Raw genomic sequence first — 17,264 nt, forward strand, 5'->3', positions numbered from 1 at the left:
ATTTTTGAAAAATTCGCTCATCTCTAATTATTATTATACAGTATTTATATATATTAGTATTTATTTGCTTCTGTGGGCTATTTGTAGGGGAGACTGAGCAGAGCCTGCAGTCTGTGCTGGACTGGGTGGAGTGGAGAAGAGCTGTCATCCCCCCTCACGTGTCCTTGAAACCCGGGAGAGGAGCAGAGACCTGCGCCATCTTGAGGGGAGGGGCCTTCTGCCGGAGTGAAAAACTCTGTCAATTTGAGGGCCCCTCCTTATTTTTTCTCTTCCCCATCTTACCTCCCCAGTGCCCCCCTCTTTCCGAGGGCTTACTGTGATGTTGGCGGGTCCCCCCGCTGTCATTCGTTGCTTCAGCTGGGCTGCAGATCTCGGCGGCTCCGGGAGCTCTCTTACTGAGCTGCCATCTCCTTCCGCGGCCGGCCACGCCCCCCCTTTATCTGTATATCTTAAGGCTTCTTATTTAACTCTTGTATCCACCTATTTTTTCTTGCTCGCATGGTTCCATATATCTATATATACATATATATATATATATATATATATATATATATATACACACACTCACTAGCCACTTTATTAGGCACACCTTTCTAGTGTCAAGAAAATATCCTCCACACCATTATACAACCACCACCAGCTTGAACCATTGATACAAGGCAGGATGGATCCATGTTTTCATATTGTTTATGCCAAATTCTGACCGTATCATCTGAATGTCGCAACTGAACCAGTCTTCCCATTCTCCTCTGACATCAGCAAGGCATTTTTGTCTACACAACTGTCCCTCACTGGATATTTTCTCTTTTTCTGACCATTCTCTGTAAACCCTAGAGATTTTTGTGTATGAAAATCCCAGTAGATCAGCAGTTTTTTCAATTCTCAGACCAGCCTGTCTAGCACCAACAACTATGCCACATTCAAAGTCACTTAAATCTCCTTCTTACCCATTCTGATCCTAGGTTTGAACTTCAGCAAGTCGTCTACTCCCAGTCTAGGTGCCTAAATTTATGATTAACAATTTGTGTTACCAAGCAATTGAGTAGGTGTACCTAATAAAGTGACCGGTGAGTGTATGTAAGATGCATAAGATGATTTTTTGTTCATTAATGTAAGTGCCAAGTCAATGTAAGTAAATACATTTTAGCAGGGGTCTCCTGAGACTTGAAAATTATGTCAAGGGCTAATATTTCGTAAAAAGGTTGAAAAAGACTGATATAAACTATTGTATTTCTTGTTATCTACCTTTTGTTGTTTCTTAACCACTTTACAGCTGACAGTTGTAATGCAACAGCAGTTGACACACTCATTACATTGGGTAGACATACCTCTATAACCTTGATTGCGTGCATGCCTGTAATCTACTATGACTGGGAAAAGCAGATCACAGGCAAAAGGTACAGAGTAATTGAAAGTGGCTCTGTACCATATGAGTGCTATGACCAATCAAAGTGATCACAAATATAGTACTGTTTACATTGGCGAGCCCTCCCTATCCTCTCACAACAGAGGAAGGGTGAACAGAAGATTCATTGAATGAATCATTTCATTAAATCCTCCTGGCTGCAGCAAGGAAGGAGAAATCAAAAGTTGGGGGGTGTTTAAAGGGCCATTGACCACCAATGTTGTGGAATTGCTTTGGTGGAAGAATTAAAGGGCCAATGCCTGCTAATGATGGAGGGGGATTATCAATGGCTGCTCTTCACCAATGATAGTAGGATTGTTGTGGGGGGTTTAATGAGTTTAAGTCTATCCATATCATTAGCCATTGCACAGAATACAATTTAAGTGTAATGCAATTTCAACCTCTAGGGAACTTTCTTTTACTAATAATGACGTGTTCTTGGTTTCACTGGGAAACTTTTAAAGACTAATTTATTTTTTAACCACCTCATTAAAATTTGGGTAAAGTGTTATATGAGTAAATATCAATCAAACTATCACAGCACTTAAAACTAAAAAACTTGTCTGAATGTGAAAGAGATGTAACATACAGGTCTTGAAGTAGTTAAAGAATAACACCGCTTCCAACATTTTCCCACAAAACAAACTGGTACACATAGACATCTTCCCCTATTTATTTTCTTTTCTCTGTACTACATTCAACCAATTATTCTTCTTGCATCACTATTCCAGCATTCGATTTATTGCAGTTTTCCATTTTAATACATTGAAAGCTGCTTGTTCATAAATCGTCATTTTGTAAAAGCAGCTCCGGTGTAGATGTGGAAGAGACACTGAAAGCAGGACATGAGATTTATTATTTTTGCAACTCTTTCACAGCTGTGAGTTTGCTCCTTTCCCATTACTTACACAGCAGAATTAATGAAGGATGTTGAAACATAGTATACACACTGTAGGGTGAAAATCTGCCTACACACTGAATAATACATGAAAGAGATAAAAGTAGACTGGAGTGCTAAGAGAAACATATCAGTGTGTCAATTCAGCACTTTTCTTTTTATGCATTTCTCTGGTATTAATGTAAATACATATTTAACAGAAAAAAGTCCATTTTAACTTTTTTATCTAATGTTACTAAAACTATTCTATGGATATATGAAAAATAACCAATGCAAGTTGGCCTTAACACACACCCATCATGTGGGAAATACAGGGGCTAACATTGCTGGGGTGTTTCTAAAAATGCTAGTTGCCAGGCTGTTTGACTTCCAAAAGCATACAGAATAAAAATTATAATATAATATCAAACCTCACATTTCTTAACTATATACTTGAGTCAACATATTGGAGAATGAGCACATGCAAGATAGCTAAAAAAGAAACCTTTGGAGAAGGAGAGCTCAGCAAGAGCCGCCTACATACTGTATTTTTCTGTTGACTGGTTTCCTGTAGAAACATGTCACAGAGGATACAAGAAAAGAAACATGGATATATCAAAATATAGTAATGCACTGTATTCCACTGAATAAGACATGAAATCATGAAATTGAGACTACCTCTCACAGGGGAAGTGGTAAAAACAATCCAAAAGAAAATACCTGTCTAATGTCACATCTGGGGAAACAAAGCACTCCAATCTTTCTGGTCTGTTACTTTTTAGGCCTAAAATATACAGTAATAATCTCAGAGAAATGTATTAAAGTATAGAATAGCCTTTCTTAACCAGGGTGCCCGGGCACCCTGGGGTGCCTTAAGGTTTCTTCAGGGGTGCTTTGGCAAAATGTCTAAAAATTGCCCAAAACTTGTATACAAGCCAGCAGATGGAACAAGCCTGCCTTTTAGTTACACAAAGCCACAGGTTTTCATTGTGCACCATTAGGACCTTCTAGCCGCCGGCATCCTCACAACCAATGGCATCATCAGTTGATAAGGAGGATGTCAGTTGCCTGCCCAGCATCCCTGTTTGACCTTCCCCTGCCCCTCTCTATCAGTGCTGGGGTCACATTAGCTCAGTAATGGAGAAAAACTGAGGGAGAAGAGAAACATTGGAATACTAGTCAGTACCAGTGTGCAAAAGTGTATTTTCTTTGGAAGGATAAATCCCCTCCAATGTTGGGTGTCCTACATGTGTGGATGTTGCTGCGTTATATAAAAACTATTAGAATAGTTTTATACATTTTAAAATGGCGTGCCCTTTTAAAATTATGGACAGTCTAGAGACACCCAATTTTAGAATGGGGTGCGTCAAGACTTTCCATAATTTTAAAGGGTGCCTCAGGACTGTCCATGATTTCAAAGGGAGCCTTGACTGAAAAAAGGTTGAGAAACACTGGTATAGAAGATATAAAAGTATAGAATATGAGTTTCTGTGACATTCCATTGTCCCAGTTAGCACACTGTAAAATAATTCACTAGGCTTCAATCAAAAATATTTACATAAGCATAAGGCACTCAATCTCAGCAAGGTGACTGTAATTTTCATATTTAAATGAACTATACTAAAAATAACTGGCACATTTTTTTTAAAATAAGTATCTTTATCTTGGTGCATTAGCTTTGTGATTTGAGCCTATTGCATCCTTGACAAGAAACACTGTAACAATCACAGTGGTGGAACTACCACGGTCGCAAAGGTCTCAGTTGAGACTGGGCCCTGGTGGGGTTGCTGTCTACAGGGTTCTGAGCTGAGTATCTCTCTCACACCCAATTCAGAGCCAGCACTGACAGTCATCCCCCCTCCGCCCCCCTCCTCCCCCCCACTTATATGGGAGAGGACATTGAAAGAGCCCATCTTCTCCTCCTCCCACCCCTCTCTTCCTGTGTCTGCCCTGCCCACTCTCCCCAGGGATGTGTGGGTGAGAAGTTTGAAGCCAGCAGCTTCCAGCCAGATGAGCTGATGCCTGAGCCTCCACCCTGGGGTGAGTAATCTCACCCTCTATCCTCTGTCTGTGACTGAAGTCTCCCCCCTTTCTCTCTTATCTCTTCTGCCTCAGAGTCCACAAAGTTCTCTCTTACATCATAGTCTACACATCCCCCTTACATCAGAGGTCGCAAAGCCCCCCTTACATCAAATTCTGCAGAATTTCCACTTATACTGTAAGGGGGGAAGCTCTGTGGACTCTAATGTAAAGGGGAACTCTGATGTAAAGGGTGCTCTGGGAACCCTGACTTAAGTGGGCTCTGATGTAAGGGGGAATAACCCTACCCAAGATAGCAGGAAGAGGGCCCTGCTATCTGAAAGGGTGCTGATGCAGGACCATAATAAAGGGCTCCATGATCGGAGTAAAGGGTGCCAGGATTGAATTGAAGGGGGTTCAGGGGAGCCCTCCATAGTTTTTTGCACTGGGACTTTTTTTTGAACAAGCGCTTGCTTGAAAAGTGTCAGTATCATTTCATTTTGAAATGAATGGACTCCCCGGGATGAAAACCACACACAATGTTAGAAATTCAGTTATCCAAGTATGTTTTCCATGCTGCTTCAAATTTTCTCATCACTGCAGTTGGAATTTGACTACACTAATGATTATAATATTAAACAAATACTCTTAAAACAAAAAAAATCAAACAAAATTCTACTAGTGTATGGCCAGATTTAGTTACATCTAAAACTCACCAAATCCAAAATGGTGCTATGGAGTGGTGTGAAAATCCCTGTTCCCAACAGCACGGTACTTACTTTTTCTAAAGGCATCCATTTTTTGAGCTCTCTCATAAACTTCCCAGTGTTGAAGTGCATATGAGCTAATATTAATAAAGTAAGGTCCTGCAATCTCTTGGTGCTCTTCCTATAAGGACAACAGCCTTCATATCTCATATGCTTGTCTACTATTATTCATAGGACGTATCTCCAGGTCAGCTGGATAGATTGGCTGAAATTTCAAATGGATATTCACCAACAATGAACCAGACCAACCATGCCAAAACTTTAGTCTGGTTCACTTTTTATTACTTATAGGGTAATAATAATGGTGGATCATGGACTGTTATATTAGAGTACTATATCAGGTGTGTAATTGCATAAATGGTGAATAAGGGAAAATAGCAGACTTTTAAAGTACGGAAATTAGATATATTACAATATTATGCAATTAGGCCATTTTTATTAATAGGTCATTTAAGCATTCCTAGAACAAAACATTGCTAGAAAATATATGAGTCAATATATTCCAAAGGTGTTTTGGATATGTAAACTATAACCACATAAAAGAGATAATGCAAAAAGATCCTATTTTGCTCTGTGGCAGGGTAATCTTAAAGTTCATCCTAGGTGGCAAAAAGCTAATGCTGACCATTCTGGTATCTCTGACTGCACTGTATTGCTTAGATAGACACTGTAGAAAGAAATCTCTGACAAATGCGTTCAGAAGCCTCAATATTTTTTGCATGCACGTGGCTGAATATAAAAATGACATGCAACTGAACTGTGAACATTTGTGAGTATTTTACATCTAGCAGTGATGTAGCACATAGCAGGAACATATATTTCAAATTAAAGTGTTATAATTATCTTAGCATTCACAAATACCATTTAATAGTAATGCCAAACAGAAGATAAATTGCTGAATGCTGCAGTACACAACTCGCTGTTTGACCATTTTATTTGGTAGCCTAACTTTACAGATTTTTCTATTTAAAAACTAGAATGATTTTAATGCTCCAGGAGTGGAGGATCCCCATGCTATCTAGTTTTTTTCATTTCCGATTATGTCTTCCCTACGGTCTCATAGCGGAACGATCCGTCTACTTTCTCATTATGTTCAGGGGCTTAACTCCCCCTCCAAACGCATAAAGGCATAAAATTCATACCGCTCTTTTGGGGCGGACATAGTCGCCCTACAGGAGACGCATTTCCCACCTTCATTTACCCCACGATACGTACACAAGGATTATCCTGTCTGTTATTTTGCTAATGCCTCAGAGAAGAAATGGGGGGTTGCGCTTATCTCTCCGTCTTTCCTTTACCGAATCTAAAGTTATCCGGGACAAGGAGGGACGGTATCTTCTTGTGCAAGGACACCTGGGGGGACACTTGATTACTTTTTTAGTTTACTACACTCCAAATACCAACCAGGTGGCATTTTTTCTTTTACAAAGGGTTTTATTATAGAATAAGCAGAGATAAACACACATTCGAGAAAGATATACATTGACCAACAAATATGAGACATACAGGGCATTTTTGGAAATATTTCAGAGCATATACTGGTAGAAACATAAGCATAATCTGAGTATTTAAGTGTCGTGGAACAGAAGACAGGGAAGGGGAGAAGAAAAAAAAAGGGGGGGTAAGGGGGAAACGATGAGCAAACATTTGGAGGTCAATGAAAATGCAAACTCTAATAAACATTTTTGCTATATTAGCGCATTGAAAACAGGAGAGGCCTGAAGTTAAGCCTCTCCAGATGTTAATACATATATTCCAGACATTGGGCTCACAAAGGAGTCCGGATTGCATAGGTAGTATTGCAGATGTAGCACTTAGAGCAATGATCACCATCATTACAATTGGCATAAGAACAGATTAGGCAGAAGAATAGAGAGGGACAATCGATGAAAAGACAAGGACAAAAACAAAACATAAAGACAAAGACAGACACAAACACAAAAGGGCTCCAGGGCGACCGCAACAGAATCGATCCTCAAATCGACAGAAGGGACTGGTCAAATCTCGATGGGTGGGCTGCCGCCAGCCAGGGACGCCGTATCTGCAGGAATTTTGTATGGGTATCCAACAGTATAGCTGTCAATTTTTCATTAACCATTATGAAGTTCATCCATTTTTTGACAGCCTCGAAGCTGAGGAGAGGAGTCTTCCAAGCCCTCGCGATAGTCAGTTTAGTAGCCATAAAAAATGTGATGCCAGCCGTTCAGGGCGGAGAAGGCCCTCCAGTGGTTTAAATAGGAGCACTTTGTATGGGTTACGCTTAATGTCTGCGTGAAGCATAGTGCGGAGAAGGGCATAAACCCTAATCCACAATCTGCTAACCTTAGGGCAAGTCCACCAGATATGAACCATAGTACCCAATTGTTGGCCCCCCCGGAAACAAGCCGGAGAATATGTGGGGATAAAATTAGCTAGACGAGCAGGCGTGTAATACCATCGATAAATAATTTTGTAGGCGTTTTCGAGAATGATGACATTCCTCGAACATTTAGACAATGCTTGGGTCATGGTCCGCCAATCCTGTTGATTCAAAGTCCCCCCAAGTTCCGACTGCCAACGTTGGTGATAGGAACGAACCGGAGGAGTTCTATAAGAAATAATGGCAGAGTAGACCAAAGAGATCAGACCAGGAGCATGGGGTCTATGTCTGTACTAGCTTTCAAAGGGGGACAGACGGTAAGGTCCCGAGTGCGTCCGTATTAGTGTATTAACAAAATGACGGAGTTGAAGGTAACCAAAGTGTTCCCGCAAAGGGATGTTATAGGAAGAGCGCAGGGTTTCAAAGGTAAGTATTCAAGTGGGAGATAGCAGCGAATGTACATCATAAAAACCATGTGTTTGCCACCAGGCAAATTGCCTAGGATTGTCCTGGCCTGGAGGGAATAACGGGTTATGTAACAGACGTAACAACGGTAGATGGGCACAGATAAGGACAGCGGAATATTTAATGAAATCCCAAAGATGAAGCGAAAGCTTCAGCGTCAGGCTAAGGGTTGATGGACGATGAGAAAAAGGAAGCCATGGTAAGGAAGAGAGTGGTATCGGATGGGAGTCTAACAAATCTACAGTAGTCCGCAAGGGGAAATGGTGAGATGCATGAATATGAGCTAGGGGGGCAATATTAGCTGCCAGGTAATAAGACTGGAGATTCGGGACAGATAGCCCACCTTCACTCCTTCGCGCAAATAAGATATGTTTATTAATTCTGGGTCGAGAAGAACTCCAAATGAAGGACAAAAGTTTTCGCTGATGGATACGCAATATATGCAAAGGAACAGGAACTGGTAAAACGCAAAATAAATACAATAATTTAGGGAGATAGGTCATACGGATCACAATGATTCTGCCGAATCATGAAAGTGGGTAATGAGACCAAGAGGACAACATCTCCGTCAGCTCTTGGAAAACAGTGGGGAAATTAGCCCGGTATAGTTCGTCATATGTCGGGGTGAGCTTAATTCCTAGATATGGTAGTGCCGAGGGCCATTGAAAAGGGAACGAATGTTTCAGAGTAGCCAAAAGTGATGATGAGAGAGTAACTGACATAGCTTTTGAAGTAAGTTTGGCAAAGTGACCCCCGGATTCGTGATTGACAACAATATATCATCTGTGAACAGAGACAATTTATGTTGGGAACCAGCCACATCAATCCCCTTACTATCAGGATGCATACGAATGGCTTCTGCCAACGGCTCCAAGGCTAAAATGAAAAGTATGGGGGAAAGCGGACAACCTTGTCTAGTACCCCTGGCTACCGAGAACATGGAGGACTTGAATCCATAATATTAAAGTTTTGCTTGAGGGGATGTATATAGGGAGGAGATCCATCTTAGGAACTAGGGCCAAAGCCAAAGCGGTTAAGGACCGATAAAAGATAAGGCCAGGATAAAGTGTCGAAGGCCTTGTTGATATCTAAAGATAGGAGCATCATATCAAATTTGCGAGTATGGGTTAAATGTAATTGTAAAATACGTCTGATGGCATCTCCAGCTTGTCTGTGAGGGACAAATCCCACCTGGTCCCTTTTTATCAGACGAGAAAGGAAAGAATTCAGTCGAGTGGCCAAAATTTTGGTAAGAATTTTCATATTGATGTTAATAAGAGAAATAGGCCTATAGTTTGCCCAGGAAGAAAGATCTCGATCCAGTTTAGGGATCATAACCACATTTGTGGTCAAAGAGTCCGGAGAAAAGTTCAAACCTCCCTTCACCGCGTTAAACATGGCGGCAAGGTGAGGGGCAAGCACATCGGCCAATCTCTTGTATAGAGCCGTGTATCCATCTGGACCTGGGTGTTTGCCCGTCTTCAGGTCTGCTAAGCATTGCAAAACCTCTGATATTTGGATATCACGGTCCATCAAGTCCTTATGAGCCGAGGTCAAAGTAGGCAGGGACAAACGAGATAAAAAGTCAGAAATTAACTGAGGATCAGCACGAGTGGGATCAGTATAAAGTTTGTCAAGTTAAAACCGGAATTCCTCCAAAACCGCTACAGGATTACGAGAGTGAGAGTATTGTGACGAGTGCGTAAAGAAATCGGTTTGGGGTGATGTGTAAAGGAACATAATCTACAAGCCAACATGGAGTCTGGTTTGTTTGCTTTACTATACCACTTCTGGCGTGTCCAGCGTAAGGAGCGCTCAGCCTCGTCCATTAAAAAAAGATCCAGTTCCAAGCGAGCCTGATCTAACAGTCTACGGTGCGAAGGGGTAGGTAACTGTTTAAATTGAGCGGATGCGGAAGCTAACTTTGATTCCAGCTGACACTGTTTAAGCTGCCTTTCCTTCTTTCGTCTTGAAGCTATCTGGATAATATGTCCCCTGAGAACAGCCTTGTAAGCTTCCCATAACGTCACCGAAGAAGAGTCTGAACCCGAGTTTAGCTGGAAATATTCCTGAGATTTGCGCTGTAGTTCTGCCTGAATCTCCTTCAGCGAAAGCAGGGAGTCATTCATTATCCATGAAGAATAGGCTGGCTTACAGAGAAGAGATCGACAGACCACCAAGAAAGGATCATGATCAGACCATGGGACCGTGAGTATAGAGACAGAGCGAACCAAAGGGAGATGTTTACATGATACAAAAGCATGGTCTATTCTGGAATGAGAATGATGAGGGAGCGAATAATAAGTATAGTCTTTCCCCCGGGGATGAAATTCACGCCAGAGATCTACCAAACCATGGGTACTTAACGTACGTACAAAGGACTTAGCTGATGCGGAAGGGACAGGATGCTCTGCTGGATATTTATCTAGTGCAGGATTTAACACTAAATTGGAGTCCCCTGCCATCAAGAGAGTACGCCGTTGATATATAGCCAAGAGGGAACAAAAGTGTGACAAAAAAGGTCCAGGGTTGAAATTGGGAGCATAGTAGGACATTATGGTAACTTCCACACCTTGGATCATGCCCTGTAGCAAAAGGTATCTACCACTGGGAACAGCAATACGCTTCACATAGACAAATGGAGTTTTGCTATGAAAGGCAACCAGCACCCCTCTCTGTTTAGTGGGGCCAGTAGCCTTAAATATCTGAGGGTAGCGTGCATCAAAATATTTTGGGGCTGAAGTAGTTGAAAAAAGAGTTTCCTGCAGACAAGCGATGTCCACCCGTTGAGCCCGTAGGTGGCATTTTTTCATTCCCTATTGAACTCTATGGCTAGCAAATTCGAAGGCGATGTCATTCTGGCTGGTGACTCTAACTTTAGGGCTCATAATTGTTATTCTCGCATTGACCATATATTTCTTCATACACATTCACTCCCTATACTCCTCACTGCTAAAATCCTCTCCGCGCCTTGGTCCGACCATGACCCGAATTCTATAACATTGTCATCTGGGCTGCTTGGTAGGACTGCTTATTGTTGGAGCCTTAATTAATCTATTTTGGGTAATTCTTCCTATTGTCAGGTCATCTCCTCTCACTTACAAATGTACTTTGAACTTAATAAGTCAGAGGATATGAACCCGGCCATTAACTGGGCAGCCCATAAGGCCTCAGTTAGGGGGTTTATTATTCAGCTCTCTTCACGACTTAAAAAAGCCTGAAATGACCTTCTAGCCACCAAAACTCAAGCATATTCTGACTTGGTTGCCTAGCATAAGCAAAACCCCAGTCTGGACTTGTTGCTTAAATTGGATCAAGCCCGGCTGGAACTAAATCTTTGTCTTACTACTACGGCTGACAAACAACTACGATGGTCTAACCATAAATTTTTTACTTGGAGGGATAGACCTGGTACCTTATTGGCCTGCAAGTTGACTCCCAGACATTCTCAAATGGCCCTTCCTAAACTCAGATTAGCACTTTACCCCAAGATCCGGGTAAGATTCTTCAGAAATGTCACTATTTTTACATTAAACTTTATAGTACGCTTCAGGGAGGTACTTCTTCGTCTTTCGACCCCTTCTTGAGTTCTGTTTCTCTTCCCTGTCTCCAGGAGGCTCACAGGGTGTCGATGGAATGGCCCATTTCGTGTGAAGAGATTAGGGATGCTTTGAAATCTCTTGCTCCTTATAAATCCCACAATTATTACAAAGTTTTCCCTGATATCCTGGTTCCCCATATGGTTCAATATTTTAATTATCTATGGGATGGGGGACTGGTGCCCCCAGACGAAAATAAGGCTTTCATTAGTCTCATCCCCAAACCCCTCAAAGATGTTTCTATAGTTTCCAATTACCGGCCCATCTCATTAATTAATTGTGATCTAAAGATTCTCATCATGATTCCCAAACGGGAACTGCTACTATTACAGGCTGCAGACTCTAGATTTATCTGGAGGGGAAAGCATCCTAGGGTCAACAGGTCAACTCTCTTTTCCATAGAGAAGCATGGCGGTTTGGGACTTCCTAATATCCTAGCTTATTTTCATGCAGCTCAGATAGCACAATTAACTTGTACTACAGCCAGGGGTTATGTCCCCCAGTGGGTTGGCATTGAGGCCTTATCCTGCCATCCTTATGCTATTGGTGCTCTTATGTGGCTCCCCAGTCGCTTACGTCCTCCTATTTTGTGTCCTATGCTGTCCTATTCGTTGATGGTTTGGGACAGATGGCGGGCTCGCAAACCTTTCTTCTCCCCACATACTCCATTAGCTCCAGTTTTTTATAATGCTGAGTTTATTCCTGGGGTGTCATCAACAGTATTTCAATGGTGGTTGAATAAGGGTTTTCTGCGTATTGGAGACTTCCTGGATGGACTTCGTCCTCGTTTTCTCCATTATTTTCTGACGCAGTACCAGATGCCTCCCGGAGAATTGTTTCGCTATTATCAAATTATCTCATTTATCTCTAGCAAACTTAAATTAATTGCGGAACCTTGTAAACTCACTCCTTTAGAAGTCTCCTGTGGGGCAACTGGGTTGATGAGGGCTTGTTTGTCCATTGTCTATGCTTCCCTTGTCGATCCTCTCACTAAATTATCCTATATGACTCAATGGGAAAGGGACTTGAATAGCTCCTTAGATCTGGAAACTTGGCAGACTGCGGCCCATTCTCTATCAAAGATATCGATTAATACTGCTCATATTGAATCCAATTACAAAACGCTACTTCGTTGATACTTGGTTCCTACGCGCCTCGCTAAAATATGTCCTTCAGTATCACCTAATTGCTTCTGGCACTGCAGACAAGAGGGAACTATGTTCCATATTTGGTGGAAATGTCCAGTAGTGAATAGATTTTGGATCCAAATGTTTAATTTTATCTACTCGGTTACGGGAATTAATATTCATAGAACACCGGAAGTGGCCTTATTTCATCTGCTACCTACTACCGTTCCCAAAAAATCGACTAAACTAATTCATTACCTCTTATTGGCGGCACATATTACCATAGCTAGAAGTTGGAGACAATCATTGATTCCGCTAGATGGGGTTAAACAAAAACTTAATTGGATAATGGTAAATGATAAGTTAACTAGCATTGTCAATAATGATGAATCTAGATTTGAGGGAACGTGGGAACTATGGATCAGATATATCTCCATTGCGTAACAACGCTGCAGCTGACTCTCTCATTTTCTCCCTCTCCCCTCCCCCATTTTTTTTTTTTTTTGTCTCTTTCTTTTCTTCTCTCCTCCTTGTCTTATCCTAGATCTTTTCTTTCGTTCTCCCTATTCTTAACTTTTTTTCTTTTGAATTGGGGTTTTATATTGGTGGTTAATTTCTCTAGCAATGCCCTTGTCCATCATCTGTTGGAACGTTTGCTACCTGGTGAGAATGCTGGTTTTTAAATATATGCTTCTATGTTCTATGACTTTGTTTATTCTCACCATTTCGCCATGTGGGCGGAAATGTTATTGTTCTTATGCATACCACTGTAAACCAATTCTCAATAAAAATATTGCAGTAAAAACTAGAATGAAAAGCTTGTAAAAACAGTACATGATATGAATATCTACGCATTGAAGCTGGAGTCTGCTAATTTGCCTCAGGCCCCGTGTTAGAAGTATAGATTTGTAATTGCTGTAATGAATATCAATTATTCTTGGTACAATTATTACAAAGCTTGTAATAACATCAAGATAAAGTAGGATATGCGTATTTTGCTTCATTGATCATCAAATTGTTCGCCTGTAATGAATATGTAATAGTTAGACTGTGGCATTGAAAGAGATCTTTCATAAAAAAAAGTAAATCAAAACCCTTACACCCCGGTCACATCAAACCCGACTGTGACATGCCAATTTCAGGTGTGATTTGCAAGACATCTGACACAGATGTCTATGCAAAATCTTGCCAAAAGCAGAGCATGCACTACATTAGAAATCAACCTCACCGATATGACCGCTGTAATTGTGGACAATAGGGTGCGCCTTGGCATGTGATTTGCAAGTCGCATGGCATGCAAATTAAATGTCAATTCGCATTCAGTGTGACCGGGTTGCTAAAGTGTGTCTCCACTTCTATTAAATATATTGATACGATTTTAGCCAATATCAATGCACTTCCTAGCTGTTGTTTTTTGCACAGATTCTACCCACTTAAGTTGCAGTCACCTCTCACTGAGTGCTACGTGGCAGGGTCTGATTGCTATAATCACATGACCAGTCCCTGTGTAGTAATATGAAAAGTGCTGGAAAAAGCAATAAGCCAGCCATGAGCAGGCAATAACATTTCTGAGTGAGTTCCATATACAAACAGTGCACAGAATACAGGGTAGCCATGGTTACAATAAATCTATATTTTTTTATTTTAAGAAACTTCTAGATTGATTCAGGTTGAAATAGAAGGGGTTTTACGTTAATGCATTAATAATGACTACTTAAATATGACTACTGGTAATAATATAATAACCTTCTATATCCATTAATTCATTAGGTAAGATATACATATATCATGCAGTCATTATGACATACTACCCAATTATTTTTCCCTAACTGTGTTATATACAGGTGAAATTTGAAAAATTAGAATATCGTGCAAAAGTTCATTTATTTCAGTAATGCAACTTAAAAGGTGAAACTAATATATGAGATAGACTCATCACATACAAAGCAAGATAGTTCAAGCCGTGATTTGTCATAATTGTGATGATTATGGCTTACAGCTCATGAAAACCCCAAATCCACAATCTCAGAAAATTAGAATATTACATGCAATCAATAAAACAAGGATTGTACATAGAACAATATCGGACCTCTGAAAAGTATAAGCATGCATATGTACTCAGTACTTGGTTTGGGTCCCTTTTGCAGCAATTACTGCCTCAATGCGGCGTGGCATGGAAGCTATCAGCCTGTGGCACTGCTGAGGTGTTATGGAAGACCAGGATGCTTCAATAGCGGTCTTCAGCTCTTCTGCATTGTTCGGTCTCATGTCTGTCATCTTTCTCTTGGCAATGCCCCGTAGATTCTCAATGGGGTTCAGGTCAGGCGAGTTTGCTGGCTAATCAAGCACCGTAATCCCACGGTCATTGAACCAGGTTTTGGTGCTTTTGGCAGTGTGGGCAGGTGCCAAGTCCTGCTGGAAAATGAAGTCAGCATCCCCATGAAGCTCATCTGCGGAAGGAAGCATGAAGTGCTCCAAAATTTCCTGGTAGATGGCTGCGTTGACCCTGGACTTAATGAAGTACAGTGGACCAACACCAGCAGATGACATGGCTCCCCAAATCAACACAGACTGTGGAAACTTCACATTGGACTTCAAACATCTTGTAGTGTGTGCCTCTCCATTCTTCCTCCATACTCTGGGTCCTTGGTTTCCAAATGAGATGCAAAAGTTGCTCTCATCAGAAAAGAGGACTTTGGACTACTGAGCAACAGACCAGGTCTGTTTTTCTTTAGCCCAGGTAAGATGCTTCTGACGTTGTTTGTTGTTCTGGAGCGGCTTGACAAGAGGAATACGACATTTGAAGCCCATGTCCAGGATCTGTCTGTGTGTGGTGGCTCTTGATGCACTGACTCCAGCCTCAGTCCACTCCTTGTGAAAGTCCCCAACACTTTTGAATGGCCTTTTCCTGACAATCCTCTTCAGGCTGCGGTCATCCCTGCTGCTTGAGCACCTTTTTTTTCCACACTTTTCCCTTCCACATAACTTTCTATTAATGTGCTTTGATACAGCACTTTGGGAACATCCAACTTCTTTTGCAATTACCTTTTCAGGCTTTCCCTCCTTATGGAGGGTGTCAATGATGGTTTTCTGCACAACTGTCAGGTCATCAGTCTTTCCCATGATTGTGATTCCTCCTGAACCAGACTGAGAGACAATTTAAAGGCTCAGGAACCCTTTGCAGGTGTCATGGCTTAATGAGCTGATTAGAGTGGGACACTTTGAGCCTAGAATATTGCACCTTTTCACAATATTCTAATATTCTGAGATTGTGGATTTGGGGTTTTCATGAGCTGTACGCCATAATCATCACAATTATGACAAATCACGGATTGAACTATCTTGATTTGCATGTTATGAGTCTATCTCATATATTAGTTTCACCTTTTAAGTTGCATTACTGAAATAAATGAACTTTTGCACAATATTCTAATTTTTTGAGTTTACCTGTATTTATAGCTGATAGGAAAGGAAATAAATCTAAAATTATTAGGTTTATATTACAACATAATCCAAAATGTTCATGATATAAAAGCTATTGAGACGTGGAAAGTTTCAATGAACAAGTAGGAAAGGACTCTCGATAAGGCTAAGAGAGCCTCCAGGGGCTTCAGTGTATTATTCCTTAGCTTTGGCAACCAGGCTTTTTTATCCATTTTTCTGTCCACTTGAAATGTCACATGAAAAGGATTTTTGGCTTGATTGCACAGATTGCACACACTAAAAATGAAGCCCTAAGTAAAAAAGTCTAAAAATGGTAAACAGGGACATTCATAACTTTAATAAAAGAAAGAATATAAAAAAAATCAACATTTATGTTGAAAATTGCACCAGTCGAAAGCAAACAAAAACACACTAAAACTATACAATGGAAATACTATGGGGGAGATTTACTAAAACTGGAGCCCTCAGAATCTGGTGCAGCTGTGCTTGGTAGCCAATCAGCTTTTAACTTCAGTTTGTTCAATTAAGCTTTGACAATAAAACCTGGAGGCTGATTGGTTTCTATGCACAGCTGCACCAGATTTTGCAAGCTTCAGTTTTAGTAAATACCCCCATGTGTGGAAAAAAAAATAGTTCTTCTCCATGTCGGCTCGGGCACACTGCTTTGGATGGCTGTGCACAGCACAGCCATCCAAAGCAGTGTGATTTCAGTGAAGCACACTGACACAGCCCCCTAGTAAAACACTCCAGGCACACAGTTAACCCTTTCATTGCCCCTCATGTTAACCCCTTCCTTCCCAGTGCCATTAGTACAGTGTCAGTGCTTTTTTTTAGCACTGATCATTGTATTGGTATCATTGGGGATGTCAGTGACATCAAGTCAGTTCCCCCCAGTGTCAGAATGTCCACCGCAGTCCTGCAGTCCTGCTATACGTTGCTGATCACCGCCATTACTAGTAAAAATAAAACATTAAAAAAATCCCATTATATATACTGCCATTTGTAAATGCTATAATGTTCACGTAAACCAATTAATTTACACGTGGACATGGAACAGAATACATTTAGGTGTAAATTTATGATGAAATTTGATTTTTTAAATTTTGGTGGAGCATTGCATGGCCGCAGAATTGTCAGTTAAAGTAACACAGAGCCGTAAAGTAAAAAACAGGCTGGTCAGGAAGGGGGGTAAATCCTCAGGA

This window comes from Staurois parvus, unplaced genomic scaffold (assembly GCF_062004578.1).
Source record: "Staurois parvus isolate SC_StPar_1 unplaced genomic scaffold, SC_StPar_1.0 ptg000019l, whole genome shotgun sequence".
Classification (NCBI taxonomy): Eukaryota; Metazoa; Chordata; class Amphibia; order Anura; family Ranidae; genus Staurois; species Staurois parvus.